Source organism: Urocampus carinirostris, chromosome 3 (assembly GCF_059441175.1).
Source record: "Urocampus carinirostris isolate Australia breed hairy pipefish chromosome 3, RoL_Ucar_1.0, whole genome shotgun sequence".
NCBI lineage: Eukaryota > Metazoa > Chordata > Actinopteri > Syngnathiformes > Syngnathidae > Urocampus > Urocampus carinirostris.
Genome location: NC_142351.1, coordinates 12,728,866 through 12,745,589, shown reverse-complemented (window position 1 = coordinate 12,745,589; position 16,724 = coordinate 12,728,866). Strand labels below are relative to the sequence as shown.

Sequence of the window (16,724 nt, the reverse complement as noted above, 5' to 3'; positions counted from 1 at the left end):
ACAGACTATTATTACACCTTCCCCTGATCTAAAACCTACACGAGGGCAAGGAAAAACTCAAAAACTTCAAGGAAAATGAAGAAACCTTAAGAAAGGGACCGCACATGAGGTATCCCCCCTTCCAGGATGATCAGGCTGCAACAGATGTTGCAATAACAAATAATACACAGATATTGTCAACATGAAATATAGGTCATTCATAAGCTATAGTGTGTTTTAAGCCTAGATTTAAACTGTTCCACTGAGGTTGCAGATCGAATCCCAGGGGCAGAGCATTCCACATCACCGGGGCCCGAATGGAGAACGCTCTCGAACCTGCGGTTTTCTACTTGGCTCTTGGATCACTAGTATACCAGCATTTTCAGAGCGAAGACTACGGACCGGAACATATCTATATCTATCTATCTATCTATCCTTATTTTGAGTGTCTACTAAACTATAAAGCAATCGGGAAAAACTATGATTTTCTTATCCTGGCCTCTAAACATTTTGTCCCTCAAGTTTGATGATAGTCTGCAAATTTGGCGGTGGCCAGTTGGTTTCATAGCATCACCACAAATACATTCCAGGAAAAGTTTGCTTTAAAAAAAATCAATTAATTTTTCTTGTCCACCATATATGTTACCCATAAAATAATCCAAATTCTATTACCCGAGCTTCTGCCAGCTGCAGCAAAGCAGTAATGTACATTCTTTTGGCGAACTAGTGCGGAAGACAATCCTGATCTTTTAAATACCCATATAGAAATGAAACACATATTGCACACCCAAAGATATATGGAAATGGATAAATTAAGAAGTATACAGGGGTTGACCATGTGAATCCAGTACTTCCATTATACACACTTGAGTTACATCATCAATAAAGGACTTTGCTCAACTATCCTCACATATTTGCATTGAGTTATGATTGCACTCAGCGTCCCGCATGATGCTGCAGTGCTTATGTAATACGCGAAGCTTTTGCCACCAGCCTCCCAATGACAGCATGGAGGAGGTGAGGGGCAGACAATGTGGGCGGACAAATAGAGACGGACAGAACTCAGTGTTATTGCGGCTAAGGAAAGAATGAAGAATGGTGAGACAAAACAATGCATTGCTGTTGAGGCACTGAGAGTAGCATAAAGATTCAACACATTTTGATGATGATATATATATTGTTGCGCTATGCAGATCCCCCTGTCATTTCAAAGGGTCATTGTGCTTTGTTTAACGCCTTGTAGTGTCAGAAAAAACGGTGCGGTTCGGTCACTTCTTCGTAGTTCATGTCCTTCGTTGTGCTTTGTAGCACTTGTTTTCAGTTGCACTAGACAATACGGCGACATTTAGTGGTCAAATGTTACACTGTGCTTCTTTAACGCTTAATTTATGCCCTGAATGGAAAATGACTCCTGCTGCATTTTAGAAAATTAAAAACTGCAAACTGCAGGAATGACCTCACAGAGGGCGGAAACTTTGATCACAAATTCAGGCCGACAAATTTAAGACAAAGGCTTAGACTACTGAAGAGCACAAATACACACAAACATTCTATGATAAATGGTCTCAGATCAAATACACCGAGTTCCTTGGGGGAAAAAATAAACATAAAATAAAAAATAAGTGTAAACACTGTGGGAGGCGTGACGATAAAATGAGGCTGGATTTGTCCGAAGAATCGAGGGCTATTATTCTGGTGCACTCTAGGGTGCAATAAATCCAGCGCCCCGTGAAGGTGAAACATCACATTGTAGGTTTTGAGTCATTCACATGAAAGGCACATTGTCTCCTCTAAAGTTCTATAAATCATTGTTAGGTCTATTTGCCTGAATATTTTATATTTTTTTTCAGTACAGTGCACCTTAAATCAATCTATCTATCTCTCACTCTCTCTATCTCTCCCTCTCTCTATCTCTCTATCTCTATCATTCAAAAAAACAAAGAAAAGAAAAAGTGAAAAAGTAGCAAAAAAATCACACACAAAACATTTTGGAACATGGCCAACCCAAATGCCCAAACACCCAAACAACTTAAGCACCTCGGCACCCAAGTTGGTCATGCTTTCGTCCCTCCAGATGAAACGGGACACAAGAAAGCGGCCACTCAGGGTCAGAGTGACACAACACATTCTTCTGTTCAACAGCAGGGCCCAACAGCTTTCACTGGTTTACCCCTGCCGTATCATACAGGTGCCCTTCCCATCCCTTAGAACGCGGCCAAACATCTCACTATCCTCTCACAACACCTCTCCACTCATTCCTATCACCAACAAGAAGTCTAGCTTCCATTATATTTAGACCTCTTTCTTGCAGGGCACTCATAACACTATCCATCCACGTCAATCCCGGCCATCTCTACTCCCTAAGAGACAGCAATCGTAGCGACCATATTTGTGATATTTAAGGCGCACTGGGTTATATGACACACGTTCAAATTTCTGGCCAATTTAGGGTTTTTAGGTGCACCTTATAGTCTGGAAAATATGGTACAGTGGAACCTCGATTTTCGAACGCCTCTCAGTTTGAACAAATCGGAGTCCGACCAAAAATTTCGAGAAATTCTTGCTTCGCTGTTCGGTCAGAAAATCGGAGTTCGAACGCCGGTAATGCGTGAGTGCGTACGCTAGGGTGCGATGCTGAGCGGCGTACATGTCCAAACATCCTACTATCGTTTCACAACACCTCTCCACTCATTCCTATCACCAATAATGTATGAGACAGCATGTATATATGTACTTATGTATATAAAGGTATGTATGTATGTATGTTATATGTAAAAACCATAAACAAAAAAGTACTCTTACATTCCTACCAATCTAACAAATGCAGGATCTTAATGAAGCACCTTCAGAGATACATCTTTTGTCTCTCATAAAAGTACATATTAGGGCTTTGTAATTTGAAGCATTTTGAGCAAACACAGTATCATATGGGTGGATGTTAGCCAATAAAAGGTATTGCCATGCATGGGATGCATTAAGTGTGTCAAAGTCAAAGGGATGGAAGGCCCAAACGACCAAAATTAGGCTACAAGCCGAGGACTGGACTGATATTGAACGAGTACAAATTACTGTACACACATATGGTCAAGTGAACCTACCGGTAATTGGATCTACTGAAATGCTAAACAAACAAAAAAAAATCATTAAAGCGATGTTTTCTGTCAGAAATTATTGGTTTTCAACAGGCACAGAATTTTATTCCCAGAATATAAAAATCCCCATTTATCGGGATTATATGAAAGAAGCCTTTATTATTGAGACACCATCAGTAACATACGTTTAATGTTTTAGGACGAAATCACTTAAAAGAAAAATATATTAGCACTCTTCTATCAATCATTTGACTACAATAAAATATAGAGGAAAAAGTAACATAACGATGGAAAAAAAACACAACAATCCCTGGTGTGTAGACACTAATGAATCAAAATAATCTCAGAGGCTGAGGAAAACACACCCACAGGCCATGACTTTGACATATGTGGGCTAAATTATATAAAAAAATAGGGACTTTCGATAACACTTTTTTTAAAGATCAGTCCTTGACTCACCATTGATACCGATACCACAAACTGCTAACATAAAATTCCCTGTCATCTGAAAAAAATATATATTTTTAAACATATAATTATAAATCTCAACATGAAATATATTTTTATAGCAATGTTACTATTTCAGGTTTTGAGTGTTATACCACCACTCAAAATCAGCTAAAATTGATGCTGACTACCATTGCGAGTGCCAATACCTTAAAAAACACTGGCTGCCACATTGATGCCTAGTATTGGTACTCTGCTATCATAATTTAATCTATTCGAACACCCAATCAATATTAACTGATCTAACATCACCATTTGTGTGTATTTGTATGTACACGTTCATCTCAAAATGAGAATAAGACATCCATCCTATTGTACAGGAAACAGTGGTGGTCAATGTTCCCTCTAATTTTCCACGGGTCTGAGCGTTCACACAAAGTTGGTGAGCAACGCTTCGCTTGAAACAACAATGAGCAACCATAATCCCAAGTGTGGCAAGATAATTAATTTTCAAACATATCCAAAATTTGACATCAAGTTACATTTTGCTGAGTTTCCGGATAGGCAAAATTATTTTTCTCTTTTGAATGAATTGACTCATGTACTATTGCAAAGAATGTACGGCCTACAAAGGTCGTTTGTTCTTACAATTCTTTCACAAGATATCCATTTCTTTTTATTTCCTGACATATTTTGTCGCATAATATTAACATTTTGGGGGGTTTATTTAGTCGGTTGTAAGATACAAAACTGTACTTAATCACATTTTTTAGTGGAAGTACAATGTTGGCAACAAGATTCACTTGATATAATTGGAAATTATTTGAATGCAACACAAACTTTTTCTTCTTTTTTCCGGGTTTTTTTCCATTTTTTTCTAAATTCCTTGAAAAAAAAATTTCATTGTGTTTCTTTTTTCAAAGCTGTTACTTTTTTCTTTTTGTTCTCTGTTTACTTTTTTCCTACATTTCTTTCTTTTCTTTTTCCTGTTTTCTTTCTAAATTTTTCCTTCTTTTTTCTCTTCCTTCTGTTTCTTTTTTTTGCAGCTTTTCACAACTTTTTCATTTTGGTATTTTTTTCTTTTTTGTTCTATTCCCCCATTCCTTTAAGTCATTTTGTACATAATTTTACATAATATTTGGTCATGTTGGGATTAAAGAAGCAAAAACAACCTGCCGTTTAGGACCCGTTTAGGACCCGAAAGAGCCGGTTCTTTTTAGTGAGCCGAGCCAAAGAAGCCGGTTTTCGACAAACTCTACTGACTTTACTTTTCAACTTCGTTCGACATTGACTTCAAAATGTACCGCATTTAGACACAACATCAGGGGAACCCGTGTATTTTTACCTTCATGCTCTGTAACTTTGACTTAAGTCGCTTCTTAATTAGTAATTTTGAGCCCTCATTTTTGTGCGCTAGCTAGATTTTCTTGTGCGATCAGTGCGCAATTGCGCACGCGCACAGTTTAGAGGAAACACTGGTGGTGGTATGTAATGGATGTACACTATCATAAGTATGGAGGTATGGAATGGATGTTCCGCACATTGTCTTAACATCTATGAAACAACAGTAATTATTGTTTCACACACGGGTCCAAGTAATGGTTACATTTGAATTATATATGAGGTCAATGCAATGTTATAGTCAATTAAGGTATACGTGGAAAAAAGCATGGGTAATATAGAAGAAGGTAAATGTCGGTAATTAATGACAGAACACATTCAGCCACGCGTGCAAACTGAAAATGCTGATCTACTAGTGATCCCAAGAGCCAAGAAGAAATCCGCAGATACGAGAGCATTCTCCATTTGGGCCCCGGTGCTGTGGAATGCTCTTCCCACTGAGATTTGATCTGCAATCTCAGTGGAAATGTTTAAATCTAAGCTTAAAACACACTTCTATTCTATAGCATATGAATAACCTATATTTTATGTTGACAATAGTTGTTTATTATTTGTTATTGCAACATCCATTGCAGCCCGGCCATACTGGAAGGTGGATTACCTCATGTGCAGTCCCTTCTCAATGGTTCTTCATTTTCCTTAAGTTGAGGTTTTTGGGTTTTTCCTTGCCCTCATGTAGGTTTTAGTTTAGGGGATGGTGTAAAAATGATCAGTGGTTTTCAATAATCTGTGGTCTGTGCAGACCTTTGAGACTCTTTGTGATTAAGGGCTATACAAATAAACATGACTTGACTTGACTATGTAAAACTCTCCCATTTAGGGCATATATTCTTGCACATAGTCAATAAAAACGTGCCTCTTACTACACCAGCTCAGTAGCCTAGATGGTAAGGCGCCCGCTTTGAGACTGGGAGGTTCGGGTTCGCGCCCCGGCCGAGTCATTCCTAAGACTTAAAAAGTGGTCGGCGGCGCCCTCTCTTGGCTGCGGCTGCATCGGGTCAGATGCAATCGACATTTCGTTCTGTGTACATTGTTACACAGAATGACAATACAAGGAAATTATTATTATTATTATTATACCTACCCTCTTTAGCATACTCATCACCTGGCGGACGGAAAAATAAAATATATAAAAGTATCATCAAGAGAGGTTCGTGGCGAGGTTAAGAATAAACTTCAAAGAAGGCTCCCTTAACAGTAAAAATCATAAGAGACAAACCTCCCAAGCTGCTTTGGTGTTTTTTAGCTTTCTTTTATGTGAAAAGAAGTATATTTTTGATGTTCTGTAGTCGGTTTGTCAAACATTCAGTCATGCACTGAAGATTTTCAAACTGAGCAGTAAGGGTGGGCTGATTGATTAATCAAATATCGATTTTATTAATATTTGATTCATCAAGTACCTGGATTGCATCGATATTATTGTCCTGGGTGTAGAGTATTCAACGTTTGGTCAGAATTCCGTTTTGCAATGTCAGAAAATGATCAAACAATGTCAAAACATGGGAAGTGAATACTGTGTCTTGAGTCAATCACATAGAGATATTATCTGACTGATACTGCTGGAATGTGAGGTAGGGGACAGGGGCTATGGCTGCATTTTCGCATCAAAGGTCGTTGTGACCACTCCGGGCCTGCACTGCGGCCTTGAGTTCAGCACGTGGGCCATATGTTGCGACCATACGGAGCACGAGAGCAAATCTCTCCGCAACAACAAGTGGACGGTTTCAGATTTAAGACCATGTTTGCTGGTTCTTGGGAATGAGCGTTTTTTTCTGTTGAAGGGAATCTCCCCAAATTGAATACCATTATAGCGGGAAACTTCCTTTTTGTGCTAGTAACTTTCAGCTGTCAAAAACTCCTATAATCTCCGGCACCCTCCCCTTTTTCTCTCTATCATTATCCATTTTCTTGGGATTAGTAATTCATATCAGAACTCGAAGAACTTAAAGTAATAACGTAATTTCATTTTTATCAGTGTAGGTAATTCTAGCATCTTTCAGAGAAAAAAAAGATTTATGGTGGAGCACCAGCAAAACCTTAAGGCAAATTAATTTACTGATTGCAGTCAAAAATATTTTGTTTCAATCCGAACGATTTTCAAAATTAAAGCAAGAAAAATCCCTACGAAAGGAAGGCAGTTCTTTGGCAAGCGGGAATAAAAGACACAACATGAGCATTTAAGCAGGTTTGAGTGTTCTGAGAGGTGCTTTGAAAATGTTAGTTATTATGAAAAATATCATCATAATCAACCTTCAATCTACAAGTATGTTCGGTGCTTCTAGTAAGTCAATGGCATTAATGATATTATTCTTGCTTGAGGGAGTGTTTTTAGGCAAAAATGGTTCATACATAAATTATATATGTATATAGAAGTTATTGACAAGGCATTAGAGAGAAAAAGGATTACAATAAATAATCTTTTCAGAGAGTAAAAAGGAGTATAACATTCCGCTTGCTTGCTTGTTTGTTAAGTGTATCATATATACATTCTACTCGTTTGCAACATATACATTCAACATTTGCAATTAAATATTTCTGTTTTAAATTTGCAATAGGGCTCAGAATGGAAATAAAGTGAAACCTTTTGGATTTTGTGACATAGTCCATCATACTTATTTTTGCATCTTAATGTCTGTCTGGAAGTCTGAGTACCGTTACACAGGCTGATGACAAACACCTTATGCAAGAGATCTGTGACACAATTTAAAAGATTACATTTTATACTGAACTACAATGATGCTAACTCACCCTGAGATTTGAGCAAAAAAGTCAGCTGTGTCCCACACAAGACTCGATTTTAGATTCACTTCCTCTTGCTTATATTTGCTATGCCTACAGGAAAGGGGGATTACCTCATGTGCGGTCCCTTCTCAAGGTTTCTTCATTTTTCTCATGTTGAGGTTTTTGAGTTTTTCCTTGCCCTCATGTAGGTTTTAGATCAGGTGATGGTGTAATAATAGTCTGTGGTTTGCAATAATCTGTGGTCTGTGCAGCCCTTTGAGACTCTTTGTGATTAAGGGCTGTACAAATATACATGACTTGACTTAAGGACAAAAAAAATCCATGTTTAATTCCAAACACACATTATATGTGCTATATTCTTCTATATATTAAATTAAATACATTAAACTAACAGGCATAATACAACAAGATATAGTGGTATTCAATTCAACGCTATGTTTTTCTGCACCCCCTTTCCATGTATAAAAGGTTAATATAAAGTATACCCAATGTAATCTTGCTGCCTTCACCAAGGAGAGTTTTCCATTTGTGCACTGTGTTTGGATGTCACCCCTTTTTTCACACCCTGTCAGACATCGCTATCTCCACATCTAACGGTAGAAATGCACTTGCTAAGTCTTTATACTGCAGGGGATTTGGAGGTGTAAAAGAAAAACAAAAACACTGTTTTGTCTACTCTGGCCTCGGTGGTGCCCGCACACCTGATGTAAAAACAACATAGGTCACATTGAAGAACCTTGTGACAAATGTAAGTTTCAAAACTTCCAAGATCGGAATAATTAATCACTTTAATCTATTGGTAGCTTCCTCTTATGACACTCTGATTGGCTTGATTATTTGCATGGGGAATATTATATTGCCCATGATTTTTCTTATTGGTGCTCGTATGTCGAAGTGTCCTTGGGCAAGACACTGAATCCCTAATGCCCCCAATAAGCAGGTAAGCGCCTTGCATGGCTGACTTCCTATTGGTGTGTAAGTGTGTGTGAATGGGTAAGTGTGAAGACAAGTCAAGTCAAGTCATTTTTATTTGTATAGCCCTTAATCACAAAGAGTCTCAAAGGGCTTCACAGGTTATTACACAGACTATTTTTTCAGACTATTATTACACCATCCCCTGATCTGGAATGAACATGAGGGCAAGGAAAAACTCAAAAAACCTCAACATGAGGAAAATGAAAAAACTTTGAGAAGGGACCGCACATGTGGCATCCCCCTTTCAGGATTACCAGACAGCAAAGGATGTTGCAATCACAAATAATACAGATATATTGTCCAAGAAAAGTATAGGTTATTCATATGCCATAGAGTAGAAGTGTGTTTTAAGCTTAGATTTAAACATTTCCACTGAGGTTGCAGAACGGAGTGAAGCCCATTGTAAAGCGCTTTGGGAGGTCTTCATTGACTTGAAAAGCGCTATATAAATGCAGACCATTTACCATTTATCTTATAACTGGACAAAACCAAAAAGCTACCCTGGTCAGACATAAAGAATGAATATTGGAGGGGGAGATGAATTAACAAACCAGTACAACCGAAATGTAAAATGTTACATGTCATCCACATTGTAATATGAGAAAAAAACATCAAACTTCTCAGCTATTCTTGCAAAAAAAAATGTGATGCTGGGCAATAGGTTTTCTTCATATCTTCCAATCACTAGTCATCACTAGGTTGCCAGCCAATATGTCTCCTGAACTCAAACTGGAGAACAGGAAGCAATAATGCATCGCAAATGACTTAACTATTGTGACATAGATGAGTGACTGAGTTGTAAGCTACACAGTACTTGCAGGCTTTGTCAGGCCAGAACTTAACAAAAAGTGTCTGGAGACTGCCAGAAAGGAACACAACCAGAAACGTAAAAATAATTAGGATGTCATTTAGTACAGAGTGACACCAAAGAAAAAGGATCCATGAGGTTGAATATATTTGGAACATCCAATATAATAAGAAGGCCAACAGATACAGAATATAATAAAATTGCATCCAAGAGAATGTCAAGAACCGAAGCAGGATCAAGACCCAAACGCGTGACGTTACTCACACAAGCCTTTTATTTTACGGGAAATGGGGAGTCGTGCATGTTCGGCAGCAGTCTGGCGTGAAATGATAGGAAGCCAGGGGCCAACGAGATCGATACCAATTGCTTGAGTTGATGTGGGACAAATTGGGTCGATACCGGACAGGACGGAACAGACAATATAGATAATGAAACAGGATATCGAAAATAAACAGGACAAACTAGACGGGAATGGAAACTGGAGAAAATGATAAACAGGACAAAAATAGACCGAAACAAAACTGGAAACCGAAATAAAACAGGACAAAATAAACAAGAACAGGGCCGAGTCGAAACCCACGTCTTGTGGGGCAGAAGTGAGGATGAGGAGCGAATGTTGAAGAGGATCTACAGAGCAGAAGTAAATGGAGGGAGACCAAGAGGAAGGCCGCGATTGACCGGGATGGATGGTGTTGAGTGCACTGCAGGAAAGAGGTCTAAATATAATGGAAGCTAGGGCTCTTGTTGGTGATAGGAATAAGTGGAGAGGTGTTGTAAAAAGATAGTGGGATGTTTAGACGTGTTCTAAGGAATGACCAGAGCACCTGTATGATGCGGCAGGGGTAAACCAGTGAAAGCTGTTGGGCCCTGCTGTTGAACAGAAGAATCTGTTGTGTCACCATGACCCGTGTGACATGGCCACTTTCTTGTGTCCCGTTTCATCTGGAGGGACGAAAGCATTACCAATTTGGGTGCCGAGGTGCTTAACTTGTTTGGGTGTTTAGTCTTTAAGTTTGCCCATGGTCCCCACAAAATTTTGAGGTTGTTTTTATTTTCTTTCTTTTTGCGTATGTGTTTGTCTTGCTGTCAGTCACCCCTCTTGAGGGATATGTCCAGGGTAGGTAGGTAGGTAGGTAGGTAGGTAGGTAGGTAGGTAGGTAGGTAGGTAGGTAGGTAGGTAGGTAGGTAGGTAGGTAGGTAGGTAGGTAGGTAGGTAGGTAGGTAGGTAGGTAGGTAGGTAGGTAGGTAGGTAGGTAGGTAGGTAGAGACGGACGGATGGATAGATAGATAGATAGATAGATAGATAGATAGATAGATAGATAGATAGATAGATAGATAGATAGATAGATAGATAGATAGATAGATAGATAGATAGATAGATAGATAGATAGATAGATAGATAGATAGATAGATAGATAGATAGATAGATAGATAGATAGATAGATAGATAGATAGATAGATAGATAGATAGATAGATAGATAGATAGATAGATAGATAGATAGATAGATAGATAGATAGATAGATAGATAGATAGATAGATAGATAGATAGATAGAACCATATATTCACGAATGTAATGTTAAAGGTTTACTCTTGAAGTGTTAATTTAACACTTATATTATAATAAGTGTATTCAGTAATAGTGTTAAATTAAGTGTTAACTTAACCTTAATTATGTTTGGGTCGGTCTTTCAGTTGGTAGATGGGTACATCGGTATGACCAGAGGTAGGTAGGTAAGTAGGTATGTAGGTGGGTGGGTGGTTTAGGTAGGTAGGTAGGTAGGTAGGTAGGTCAGTCGTACGGTCGTTAGATAGGTAGGTAGGTAAGGAATAATGAAAGGTAGATGGGTGGGAAAGTAGCAGATGCAAAGTACTTCATTACTGCAATCCTCAAGCCCCCAGTGCACTCCTCCCATAAAATGGAATTAACCTCCCTGATGGAATGATCATCGTCCTCTCTTGGGGGGCACCTTGGCCCTTGGCAGACACTCATACGGGCAAACGAAGTATCTTTCAGAACCTTGGACAGTTTCGTCTGTCATCACGACCGATTGCAATTGAAGCGGCACACAAACACCTCGAAGGCAGCTATGCGTTTTCACTGCGTGACGTGATGTAGGGGGCTCGTCTGCTCTTACGTGTGAGCTGCACCATTTTTTGCGGACACAAATCTAACCAGCCCCTATAAAACGCAGCCCAGTAACACGCACCTTCCCCTGCATAAATGTGGCAGCGGAGTGACGTTTATCAGTTCTCCCAAGGGCGCATTCTAGTCGGTTTTAGGCCACATGCACGTCTATGGTGCTGCTTGTTGGTCGAGAAGCAAAAAAGAAAAACAATGACGCGAGAGATGGCTCCTCGCTGAGCTCTGACAACCAATTACATAACAGCACAGAGGATCACTCTCGTTTATCATCTACGAGGGATTATAATTTATAAATAAATTACTCTACTACTCGTTTGATTGTTCATATTATTTCACGTATAAAAGGAAAAATAGCATACAAGTGTCTAGCTTTTCAAGACTAACCACCATCTCCATCTACTACAATAACATGGCAACAGAGGACGCCACTGATCCTGTTTGATGTAAAATAAAAACGTAAATGTTGTTGGTTTGCCCTGGTAAAATGCATTACTAAGAATATTCGATTGCATTGAAATAAATATCTGTCGAGGCGAACAAATTTGAATTCTGCATCACCAGGCAGCATCAAACACAAGACATGAAGCGAGCTTCTCTTGGAAACAACAGCACATAGCTACAATGACGCATGCGTAATTTGCATCGCCAGAATTGCTTGCAATAATAAAGGCATACCGTTGACGAATGGCACAATAAAATTCCTTTACCCTCGCAGAAAGATTTTGTTATCAAAAGCAGAAAAGGTGGCGCACGAGCTTACCAGATACACGCAACGTGCAGATGTGCGCCGAGCCCAGCCTACAGCCTTAGCTTATCGCCCGCAAATGATGCTGTATTTCCCCTTGCAGTGACAGAAGGTGACCTCCGCAAGACTCTGCAGCCTGATCACGATGCACGCAGCAAGAGGGATGCACGGCACAGGCGCAACGAGGGAGGATGCCCCGCGGTTTCCTCTCAATGGACTACGCGAAAGTGACTGCAAGAGGGGGTTACTGCAGCAAACGATGATGATTATGTTTTGATGTTTCGTTTCCGAACTAACTGTTGTTTTAAATGAACCGCCAAACAGTATTGCGTCTATTTTCAGTGGGAATATAATATTTTACTCAAAACGTAGTGTAACGGTTTTTTTCAAATTTGCCTAAAATGAGAGTTCCACCCATAGGGGGAGCCCCAAATGCGATTTAGGTTTCTTAAGCCAATCGCTGAGCAAGAGGCAAAGGAGGGGTGTCTCTTCTGCACTTGTCAACCATGCCCAAAGGCCACAAACTTCATGGTGGGGGCGTGGAATGTAGCCATTTATTTAAGGGAAGGAAGGAAGGTAAAAATGAACAAAAAATGTGAGGAAGAAATGAAGTAAGAAAGGGAGGAGTGAAAGATATAAGAAAGGAAAGTAGATAGGAACAACCGAAGTATCAAAGGAACAAAAAAAGGTGCAGGGAGAAAGGAAGAAAGTCAAAAGGGGCAACAAACACACAAGAAAAGAAAGAAAGAAAGAAAGAAAGAAAGAAAGAAAGAAAGAAAGAAAGAAAGAAAGAAAGAAAGAAAGAAAGAAAAATATAAAATTTTGGAGACATTTAACAGCTAAAAGTAATACACTCAAATGACAAAGACCACGTACGTCTCTTCGAGAAAGAGCAACCGGTTGCGTTGTACACTAGGCTTGCGTGATACTTGGGATTTTGGTATCGATCCAACTCAAGTAAATACAAAGTAATTTCAATTGATACCAATTTGATATTGATACTTTTTGTTTATGAATGTCATGATTATTTTTAAAAATGACCTCCCCTCTCGAGTTATTTTATCAGAATTGTGATAAACACAAGATAAGAAATTTAAGAAGTAAAAATAAATGTTTTTAATTAAATACCTACAATGTGTGTTCCCGCTCCTTTGGCGCCAACTGCCTCAGACTCTGATTGGCTCTCTGTCCCTATTTAAACCCACTCCGATCTGTACCCCGTTGTCAGTCCGTCTGCGAACCTCAGTTTACACTAGGCAAGCCTTTTCCAACAATGACTCCCACCTGTTTTTTGCTCCCATCTGTCCCCCGGCTTCGACCCGATTTTGACCCTGACCACCTCTACTCTCCCCTCCCGGCTTTCGACCTCTTTTGTCCTCGACCACGTCTACTCCCCTTTCCAGGCTTACGACTCGCTTACGACCCCGACCATGTTTTTGCTATTCTGTCCTGGCTACTGACACGTTTTTCCGTTCCCGACACTGCCATCGCTCGCCACGGAAGATCCACTTCCGCGTTCGGAGCGACAAGCCTCCCGCGTCCAACAATCCCCGGATTGTGGGCGTAACCCTTTCCCTTTCTTCTAATAAAACTTGTGAAAAAAGCAACGCAAGTGGGTCCTGTCTCCGTTCTTGTCCTGACACAATGCAAATTTTAACAGGATAAAAACATGAATTATTCTACTACAATTGTTTCAGACAAAAAGTCAAGAAAGTCAAACCAAAAAAAGCAGCAATGGAAAGATTATACGAATCTAACAATGCCAGCTTGACGATAGTACCTCCCATTGCACAATATTTTGAAAATATAGTCAAAAAGTGGAAATTGTGTAAACAATATCAATCTCCGCTGGGAAGCACCAATTCAAGGAAAATGATGGAGGACCGAAGTATCGATCCAAGGAAAATAGTATCAATCAGATCCAAGTATCTGCTTGGAATTGATAATATTGATATTTAGATTGATCCGCCCACGCTGGAATCGCAGTGTATTCATTGGCAAGAATCATAGCCAGAACTCCCAAATATTCAAGTCAAGTCATGTTTATTTGCATAGCCCTTGATCACAAGGAGTCTTAAAGGGCTGCACAGACCACAGATTATAGCAAACTACAGACTAGTATTACAGCGTCCCCTGATCTAACACCTACATGAGGGCAAAGAAAAACTCAAAAACTTCAACATGAGAAAAATGAAGAAACTTTGAGAAGGGACTGCACATGAGGTAATCCCCCTTACAGGATGACCAGGCCTACATGGATGTTGTAATAACAAATAATAGACAGATATTGTCAACGTGAAATATAAGTCATTCATAAACTATAGAATAGACAAAGCTCTGGCGGCTGATTTATTCAGTCATATATCTGATTTTTGACGCGCCTCCTCCAGCACCTTTGGAACGCTCGTGTGCCCTGAACACTCGGGCCTGACTGGGTCATCAGCTGGTGACCACCGGTCATTGATGTTTTGCTCCTTTAACCCCAGGTCATCTCCCGGTGGCAGAGCGACGGCTGGGAAATCTCCCTGCCAACCCCACTGATGCCTTAGGTGTTGCTTGAAGGCCCCCAGTTCCTGTCATTCCTCCGCAGCCACAGCCAGAAGCTGCCCTTTTCCGCTTCTTCTGACAGCTCTTTAGTTGCTCTCCGGTTGCCCTACCCACTGCCTGAAGATGATGAGTAGGGTTGGGCTCCAGCATCACTACTGATGAAAAGCAGTGCAGATGATGGACGGATAGACGATTGGTCATAAGAGCTACAGAAAATGCAGGGCAGTATCAAGGAAGTACCTCCATGCTGCCACCAGATGACAGTGCTGCTTCAGCACAATATAAAGAATAAGATAAAGGGCAACCTGGGCAGCACGGCGGCACAGTGGTTAGCGCGTGTGCGTCACAGTTCTAAGGTCTTGGGAACCACCTGTGTGGGTTCAAATCCAGCTACCAGACTTCCTGTGCGGAGTTTGTATGTTCTCCCCATGCTTGCGTGGGTTTTCTCCCACATTCCAAAGACATTCATTTCAGGTGGATTGGCTGGTTCAAATTGTCCCTAGGTGTGAATGAGCGAGCGAGTTGTCTGTACCAGTTCGGGGTGTCCCCTGCCCACTGCCCGAAGATAGCTGGGATGGGCTCCAGCACCCTTGCAACCCTACTGAGGATAAGCGATGCAGCTGATGAGATGATAAAGGGCAACCTGGTTGTTGAGAGACCCCTTCCTGACACTTCTCCCCTTTTCGATACAAAACATGACCAAATCTGCATCACATCAGCAAAAAAATATGTATTTTTTTTTTGTTTTTGAAATAAGTGTAAATTATTATATAGCACTTTTGAAGTCAATAAAAAGATACAATTCCAAATCTGACCTATAAACTTCCCGATTTACCATAGTAAAAAGTGGTGGTTACTTTGGCCGTGGTTATTATTATTATTGCTATTTGTTTCAACTCAACTGCCTATCCAACAGCCATGAACTCAAGTGCCTCCTACCGTCCGTCATGGCTCTTATTCTGCCAGAGAGAACACAATGACGTCACGTGCAAAGGGTCAACACTGTAACCCGTGCCAATCAGAAGCCCTGGATGACTGCTGAGATACGCAAACAACTAAAAGTATGGAACCTTGTCTTTAAATCTGGTGACAAGGAGGCGCTGAGATCAGCGAGGGCTAACCTGAACCGTGCTATCAGACTAGCAAAGCGAACGTATAGTCAAAAAATCCAGGAACGTTTCCTCAATAAAACCAACACCAGGGATATGTGGAAAGGCATTCAGGCCATTACCAAATACAAGCCAACCACCGCCCCAGTGCAGGACACTAGCATGGACTTTCTGAATGACCTCAACAAATTCTTTGGAAGGTTCGAGGCACAAAACGGCACCACTGCAGCGAAAGCGGTTCCAAATCAGGACGAAAGGGCACTCCACCTGGACTCAACCGACGTGAGAAAGACCCTGAGAGGGGTCAACACAAGGAAGGCTCCAGGCCCGGACAACATTCCGGGGCGGGTACTTAGGGAGTGCGCCGATCAGCTGGCTTGTGTACTAACAGACATTTTCAACACCTCGCTAGACCAAGCCAAAGTACCATCATGCTTCAAAATTGCCAACATCATCCCTGTGCCAAAGAAACCCCAGATCTTATCATTCAACGATTACCGGCCCGTTGCACTGACTCCTATCATAATGAAGTGCTTTGAGAGACTGGTTAAAGAGCACATCACCTCCAGTCTCCCCTCCTCATTCGACCCCTTTCAGTTTGCCTACCGGACAAACCGCTCCACCAGGGATGCAATCTCCTCTGCGCTTCACCTGAGCCTGACACACCTAGAGGAGAAAAACACCCATGTGCGGATGCTGTTCCTGGACTTCAGTTCAGCATTCAACACCATCA

The 16,724-nt window shown here is 40.6% G+C and overlaps 1 protein-coding gene across 1 annotated transcript in view; it reads right to left on the bottom strand.

The window, feature by feature from the left end:
* LOC148368720 (protein kinase C and casein kinase substrate in neurons protein 1-like) overlaps positions 1-12,619 on the bottom strand; it is a 43,990-nt gene extending 31,371 nt beyond the window's left edge. Inside the window, exon 1 of the mRNA XM_088330740.1 lies at positions 12,351-12,619. The gene's annotated coding sequence lies outside the window, so the exon portion shown is untranslated. The remainder of the gene's footprint in view (positions 1-12,350) is intronic.
* Positions 12,620-16,724: the final 4,105 nt, after the last annotated feature.